Below are 8,689 nucleotides of genomic sequence, written 5' to 3' on the forward strand. Positions count from 1 at the left end.
GGTGAAGAGTGGCTGATCTCTCCCTTAGTGATAAGATACAGAGTTCATCATCTGGGGGTGACTCAGAGCAGAGCTGGTACTCATCTACACCTAAAGCAGGGGTCGGCAACCTGCGGCTCCGGAGCGGCTCTTATAGTGCGGCTCCGCGTGGTTTGGGAAAATAAATTAGAAGTATTTAGCTGAAGTGTAATTTATTTATGTTAGTTCTTTTTTAACTTGTATGTCTAAATTGGAAGATTATTGTCATATTGAAATACAAAAATACAATTATATTCTATTATTTTTTTCATCGCTCAAAATAAGCGTCAGACTCGCGGAAGCCGATATACCCGCCGAAACGCCATGCATGTATCGAGACTTTCGACCCCAGGTAGGCCAATTATGGACCTTTGGATCCACATTATGTCAGCAGCTATTCTCCACTGTGAACTATGTTAAAAACAAACACCGCTCACGCCTCACAGCTGACAGCTTACAGTCCTGCGTAAAGATGAAAGAGACTTTGTACAGCCCCAATTTGCAGATGATGTGCGCAGAGGTTCAGGAGCAGAAGTCCCATTGTAAACATACCACGGCAGACCCGACGATGTTTCCATGAACACGCTTTTCAGCATCTCTTTATAGACCACTTTTCACACACAGTTGCTGTACGCATACAGCCGACACATACCAACACAACAGCATAGAGAGCACAGACGTAAAGGCGGCGAGGCCTGATTGCGGGTGCTGCTCAGGTGCATCGCCTCCCCTGCAGCGATGCTGCAGACCACACCCCGCCACACACATTAAACAGGTAAAATACATATTTAGGCAGAATTTTGCAAATATCTATTTTTCATCTTTTAGCAGCATAGTGCTTTTTTTCCAATTATTTTTTAAAGTCAGGTCAAGGCTCCAAAAGCCCAAAGGCGATATAAGGGTGGCGGCTCACAACAGTTGTTGTTTGCTGGATCATTTTAGTTCAGCTGGGTGTCTTTCCTTTGGTTATATTTCTTTAAGAGTTCAAAATGTGTTAATTACATAAATAAAATGTAATTTTCTCATTAGCACTTCAAGGATTTCATAAGCAACACACCTTAGTTGTTCACACAAAGCATAAAGGTAAAAAACAATATATACAGTGTTATCTTCATTTTAAATGTCAAAAAGTATTTGCGGCTCCCAGTGTTTTCGTTTGCGTGGAAACCGGGTCCAATTGGCTCTTTGGATGTGAAAGGTTGCAGACCCCTGATACCGTTTTGGTGAATCTGACAAGGACGTGTCCGAGATGACTCCAGGCATGTCCTTCAGGAGCGAGGCCCCGGGGCAAATCAAGGACACAGTGGAGAGATATTATCTCTCTCGGCTGACTTGGGAACACCTCTGGTGGTGATCAGTTAAGCCTCTTTTCCACTAGTACCTACTTGGCTCAGCTCGACTCGACTTGATTCAATTTGGAAGGTTTTCCATTTGGTGGTAGTACTTGGTACCAGGTACTATTTTAGTACCTGCTCGGTCGGGGAACCAAGCCAACTGAGTCGACCCAAAAATGTGGTGTCAACACACTGCATGCCACCGATTAGGCAGTTAATTACGTCACTTGATGAGTCACGCGAGCAACTTCTTCACAACAACCAAGACCACAATTTTTATAACCTGGCAATGAGGGAAATGGCTGCACAAAACACAACACACAAAAAAACCCTGTCTCACAAAAAGCTGTGGACCGAGCACCAGGTATACCATCGTCTCCATGTCCTCCATTGTTTTGGTGTGTTTGTGTTGGATACAAAGGACATCCAAGACTTTTGGACGCGTAGCTATAACAACCACCACACACATCAAGGTTGGTACTCAATTGTAATGGAAAAACAACATAAAACTGAGGAGAGTGGACTCAAGTTGAGTCGAGTTCAGCCAGATAGGTAGCTTGTCTGCTTTTCTGCTTAGACTGCTGCCCCTGTAACCTGGACCTGGACAAAGGGCAGATGGGTGGGGATGAACATTAAATGTGCTCCATGTCATTGTGCTATTGTAGGCCACAACACAACTCACTGAAATATAATGTTTTTCAACCACCCAAACACAATCTTCATTCAGTGCAGACTGTCTCCATCAGATTAGGTTCCCTTTGATCTTCCTCAAAATAAAATTCAGTTTGTAAGGTCTTCATTGAGATAGAGTAGAAGACATCCATTGCGCTTGTGTAGACCTGTGTAGATGCACAACTGCACGTCATCTGAACTAAATTTGTAAAAAATAGCACCAGCATTTTCAGAGGTCCAGATGTGCCCAAGGAGTCCACTTCCAAGAGGAGGTTGGCCAAACTTAAACCAAAGTAGGGACTCTGATTTTTATGGGTGGAGTTGCAGAGCTTTTTCACTGCACCTCATATATGTCCTTTCCCTTCCATTTTGGGTCCATTCACAGGTCAACAGGCAGACCAACATGTGTGGAAGAACTGAACTCTGAACCTCCTAACAATGAGGCAAGCTTCTTACCTTATCTCGCAGGGTGAGCTCATCCATCCATCCGTCCACCCAATCCCCTGGAGAACAGTCGTGTTGACCAATTTTTAATTACAATCTTATTCTTCTCATCAAAATCTATAGTAGCAAATATGTGACCCCGGAAGACTTTGCAGATGTTGACGTTTGCACTAAATTAGACAGCAATCAGCCAACAATGAGGCCTCCTAAGCCGCTGGGATGAAACACAGAAAAAGAAAGCAGTGGTGAATTTCTGGCAGCCTCCCCTTTGGCAAGCCTTCATGATTATCACTTTGTGTGGAAGCATTCATTTTGCTCTCAATTGCAAGACAAGAAAAAAGTCAGTTCCCCTTATTACACTGGTAATGATAGATTGCTCTGGCAGAAAGCACATGTCTGGCCAGCCGACCTGTTGCTTTACTACCTACACCACTGATGCCAGAGCAAATGGGTCCTTATTTAAGTCTTGTCAAGGGTAAAATTGGGGCCTTAGCTAGTCATTACAACAGTGGCACATAGTCTAATTTGGGTCATGCTGCGGTGGCTTAAAAGCAGTGTGAGCACAGTTTTTACTGCTCCCCATGTGTCATAGTGAAAATGAAACAAATGTGCTTATTTTACATCAGTGACAAATGGAAATCTGTAATAGCAAGCATTCCATCCCTAAGGATGTTTTTCTACTCCCGACCAATAAACATTAAGAAACGAAGCACTCCCACCAGTCAGACTGTTCGCGATGGATGTGGATATTTTCACAAGAATAAATGAATGAACAATAGCTTAATGTAGACATGACAAACATTCAGCGGAGTTTCCTCATCCCCCCCCCTCAAAGTCACATCTGCTAGAGATTAAATTGTGGTGTTAAAATCACCTCAACCACATGATGTAGTATCAACTAAGCAAATGTTACCATCTCAATTATTTTTCCATTAATAAAGACTTCATCTAAAGCCGGCCTCTTTCTCCGGAGTTAAATTATTAATGTTGAGTGCTCATTACAGCTGTTCAAACACTAAATAGCCAAATGACCCGCGCTCTAAGAAAACACAGTGATCTCTTCTGGCAGCGTGTACAGAATAATGTGAAGTAGACCATAATAACGTTTATCATATGTCATAGGACGTGGAGGGCCTGCCAAGAGAGGCCTTCAAACTCAAACACTGCGCATGAATGTTTGTGTGTATGACACAAACCAAAACAGGCAGCTGTTAACACCAGGCCGATGAAGAGGAGCGGGCCCAGTGACTGAGGCCCTCCTCAATGTGCTTGTTTCATCTGTTGAGGAGGTCCAGAGATCAGAGGGGCAGAGAGAGGGGGGAAGTCTCTTATGGAGCCGATGTCAAGGGCCAAAAATAGCGGAATAGCTCTTTTCTCTGTTTCTCTCCCTCTGTGACTCATCTGGAGTGTGGTAATTAGCAAGAGACGGTTCGCCACCATCGTGGCTGGAATCACACAGACCATGGCAGTGACAAGGCCCAAAACAAACGCTCCTTAAAGAGGGGCAGGGTTGCAGGGCAGCCGAGGTGGGGGTTTAGAAGGGAGAGAAGGAGCGAGGAACGAGAGGATGTGTCACACTTGGAACCAACTGGTATTACCAAATCCTTCCACGGAGCAGGAGGAAGCAAGAAGGAGGGAGGAGGAAACCAGGATGACAAGAGGTGAGCCAGAGAGAAGAAAAAAGAGACGAGACGAACAAGAGCTGTCTCATTGCTGGATGGCCATCTGCACCGCATTTTCCCCCTGGATTTTCCAATTATAACTGAAGTGAATTAAAAGTTCAACTCCCTCCTCTTCTCTCTATCTTCCATAAATGTTCTCTCCACAGCATGTAGTAATGGAGGTCTATTCAGCAGCTAACCCAGGAGCTATACCACAAAAAATCCACACTCAACTATAATTGGCTCACTAGACCCCTGGGCATTAAATTACACCCCTCGCACATCAATTGATTCACCTCCATTTTCTCTGCAAACAAAATGGTTCGTTCACATATCAGCACAGACCCCGCTGAGCAAATAAATGTCTTCATCATTGCTGTGCTGTATGTTTTGGGTCAATGTTTTCTTTGCATTTTGAGTCATATTGATTTATGTCTGGGCCTCATAGTCTGAATGTGTGTGCGATAGAAAAACAGAGAGATAGGGAAGACAAGCATACAAAGCAAGCATTTGTCTATGTGCACAAATGTGCACAAAGGCAAAAGATGCAATAAGCCTCTTACCTTATGTAGGGCGGCATATAAAAACCACACAATATGTTTTGTGGGAGGGATTATTGGGATCAAAGACAGAGGCAGATATGAGTTTCTGTTCCTGGCTAGTCGAGGAGGGGGGTTGTCATACCAGACATGGTGAGCACATACATTTCCTTGGGCCCTGGGCGTGTGCTTAGGTTCTCCTGGGTGGACTCATTACTCACTGTGAGCACTGGGGTTGACGGAGAAGCCTGTGTCACACCCACTACGCACTGACCATTGTGTAATCCCTCCTGGGGTTTTGGAATGGGCTTGTAATGATGACTAGTTTGATATGGTTTCACTCTCTGTTTCACGCAGAGACAACTGGGAGACAGTCCTGCAGACACAGACAAGAACCTGCTGTGGTGTAAGCGATACTACCCTGCGAGAGCTTCTGTCCATAGCAGGGAGCACTTAGTAGAGGTTTGAATGTATAAACAAAAAAGTCAAGCGGTTTAAAATGAAGCTTTAACGTTGGTGCACCACCAACATGGAAAGCTTAAAACAAAGAAAAAACCACTGTAGCTGTGTGTCAGCACCTGCCTTTATTGAGCCACCTGTGTAAGTATAAACCACTCCATGAAACACAGCAGGTGGCAGAATGCGCTATGAGCTTATAGTACAATTACAAATATAAATTCAAGCACTCTCTATTTTTTTTTTTTTATTAACCAACCAAATGAGCCTACTAAGGCTCCAGTCAGATAGGTGCGGAGACCAGTTGGTGACGCCCTGGCAACTGTACTCTGCTTGCTAGGGAAAAATGTGCATTTCCCAACCAGCTGGCAAGTGCTTGCAGGCATTCACTGTGAAACTTATTACCAAAGGCTGAGTCACAAAGGCCTAGAGACCAGTCAGTCACCCCTGGCAGTCACAGATTAGCTGGGAAAAATATGCATTCCCCAACCAGTTGGCAAGTGGTTGCTTGATGTCGCTATGTGAAACTGCTAAAGAGGTATACAGCAGTCTCCAGCAAACACTCCTCAACTGGTTGGGGGTTACATATTTTTTTAAGCAATCAGAGGTTGCCAGAAGATCATCAGAAGGTTGCTGAGTTGCTGAGGGCTAACTGAACAAGTTTCTGTGAATTTTTTTACGGTACGCTGTCTGAACCCCCTTAAATTTTTAGACTTCAGGCTGCTGTTATTTGATGCTCTATAAATTCAGTGAATTGAACTGAAAAACTGCACTAATAGGTGTTTTCAGAAACACAGGTATTTTCACCAGATGTTTTGTGTCATTCACCTTTTTAGCCTCTTTTAGCTAATTGGTTTTGATTGTATTGCTCACCTTTCCAAAAAGCGAGCAAGCTACCTTTGCGTTCCTTACTACGAGACAGGAAAAATTAGTGTCTAGGTAGAAAAACTAAAAGGGAATTGAATACTGGAACTACATTTGACAAGAGGTTTGACACAACTGCTTTTGGCTTGTTTTTGCCTCACATGTCAAAAAGCAGTTGATCTCACTTTTCCACAGTATCTTCATGCTGATCTGTGCCAGATCAGAAACATCTTTTTCACAGCAAAAACCTTGATTTTTGGCTTTGAATTTTGACTGATTTCAGTCAAGTTTGATCCTTGCAATTGCTTTTGTGATGGAGCTCCTCCTATTGGTGATTGAAAACATCAGAGTCAGCTTAGCTGTGGTGCATGGTTTGTTCCCCTTGGTGAAATCCAGTTGAAACACTGTGAAGATAAAAAAAAAATGATCACAAAGTGTTTTTGCGGATAATAATATGATGGAGAAGCAAAAGTGTTAATGAACATAAAAATGGTTGAGGGCACTGAGGACTTCAGGTGTTCATTACAGACATGAAACTCAAGGAGCCGAATAGTATTAAGACATCACTGTAGTTTATTCAGCTCTCATTATTATTTTTCCAGCTTCACGCATTTATAATATTTGAAGTTTATAAGCAATAAAAATCGACCCACCCATAAAGAGGAGTGGTATAGTTCTTTGACCTGTTCACACTCTGGCAACGTTGGGCTCGCCCCCGTGATTTTGTCTCTTTATCAAGAATGTTCACAAATCCCTGTGAATGACATCATCTTGTTCTGGGGAGTTGTAGCCAAACAGACACAGAGAGAAGCAGCACCAAGCGTAGCATCCAGATCCAAGCCCTCAGCAGTCAGTGTCTTGAGCCAGCAGACCTGGACACCAGCAAAGAGAAATATGCCAAATACCTCCCCCCAACCACCATCCTACCCCAACGTTGCCCCCCACCCCCATCTATTATTTCTGCCCCTCTCTCTGTTCCTGAAAGCTTGGTTACATCATCCTCAGTGTCCACATTTCAATAATGCCTGTGAAATCTCCCACTGGCTACAGGACATGGGGGGGGGGGGGGGGGGGGGGGGGGGGGAGCTGGGATGGAGAAAGCTTGCAGAATGCGTGATAAAAGAACGACAGCACGCATACATAACCCATCATTTGTTGTAAGACAACAGTTCGAAACATACCAGTTGAATGTAGATTTCTGTCTGTCTTCTCCTTTCCTCGTAATCCCTGAAAACAGAAGTGTAATGGTAAGCATTTGTATTGACTCAGGCCGGTCAGCCAAGTCCCCCTCCCCTAACACAGCTCCATGCAGGCCCAGCCATAGCAGACATTTTTGTGGTGAAATCATTAAACCCACGTGCAGCTCTCTCTCTGTGGTCACTGGGGGTCGTGCTCCTCTGCCTTTAGCTGAATAAATCATAAAGTTTGCCGGGGGACCACACAAGAAGCCAGCCCAGTGCAGCCAGAGCATCCAGCCTATGCAGCCAGTGCAAAACACATGCACACGCACAGCCCCAGACCTTGTTATTTTTCTGAAAAACACCAGCAGTGAAACAGAGACAGAACGAAGCGAGACAGAAAGTGGCGAGGAGCGAATACAGCAGAGGCACAAAAAACAAGTGATAGAGCACTACACCAAAAATAATGTCAACGAATGTACAAGTTAACAGAAAAAATAATAGGGGAAAAATCTTGTAAAACAGAAAAGCATAAGGTAAAATACAGCAAGGTGGAAAAACAGACTGCCAAAGATGTCAACAACATTTGCTAGCAACATCAGTCAGGATACAAATGAAAAACTTTTTTCAGCATTGGGCTCAGGAGCATCATAAAGGAGAGAAATCCTCTCTCCCTGTCTGTCTGGGATGGATGAGCTTGCCAGACTGATCCTTCAGACAAGATGTGACCGCTAAAGGAGGAAACGCTGTCCTGTCTGAGGATCGCATACCGTCTGGGTGCATTTTTGTGGGATGCACCAATTTATACCATAAATTACTAGAACAAATTGCAAGTAAAACAGAGAGAAAGAGGAGCTTCTGTTTGCAGACACTTCACTATTACATTTCCATTGCAATTTTACATTAGAAAACATAGCTGGATGTCTTCATTCGAGTTACAAAAGACGAAATATTATTTATTTAAAGCCTCTATGATTATATAGCAATGTGAAAAAGAAAGTACTATTCTTTCAGTTCAAGGTTTTATGTATCAGTACATCATCTAGTCCTTAGCAGGTTCAAAAATTATGTAAACAACCTCAGATGAATACATGACACACTGTGAAAAAACAGTTACAGTAAAAACAAATACTGTTTTCATAGGAATTAAAAGGATAAGTAGTACTTTGGTGCTGTTAATTAAATGCTCTTGATGAGCAAGTGTGATCACCTCTGTAAAGGCAGAAGTTTTTGCACTTTGTTGGGCTGGAGGGTATGAAACACTGTTTTAAAACAATGCCAAGGAGAGAAGACATCAGCAGTAATTTCGAGGCTTTTGGCACCCATCAGCTTGAGAAGGTTTATAAGGTCATTTCCAAACAATTTGAATTCCTTCATTCTGCAGAGAAAGATTATTAGCAAATGGAAAACATTCAAGACAGATGCCAATGTTCCCAGGAGCGGAAGTCCCAGAAAAAAGGTCAAAGAACTGTGTCATGCTTACAGCCACTGCAAAAAAAAAACAAAAAAACCCAAGAGCTACA

At 43.3% G+C, this 8,689-nt stretch overlaps 1 long non-coding RNA gene across 1 annotated transcript; it reads right to left on the bottom strand.

Moving 5' to 3' along the window:
• Window positions 1-5,410: 5,410 nt before the first annotated feature.
• LOC308395538 lies at window positions 5,411-7,862 on the bottom strand. Its single transcript, XR_013971411.1, has 4 exons — window positions 7,346-7,862; window positions 7,170-7,215; window positions 6,642-6,860; window positions 5,411-6,392 (listed from the first exon to the last, which is right to left on the bottom strand). It is a non-coding gene; the product is annotated as an uncharacterized lncRNA (long non-coding RNA).
• Window positions 7,863-8,689: the final 827 nt, after the last annotated feature.

This window comes from Rhamphochromis sp. 'chilingali' (assembly GCF_963969265.1).
Source record: "Rhamphochromis sp. 'chilingali' genome assembly, chromosome: 4".
Taxonomy (NCBI): Eukaryota; Metazoa; Chordata; class Actinopteri; order Cichliformes; family Cichlidae; genus Rhamphochromis; species Rhamphochromis sp. 'chilingali'.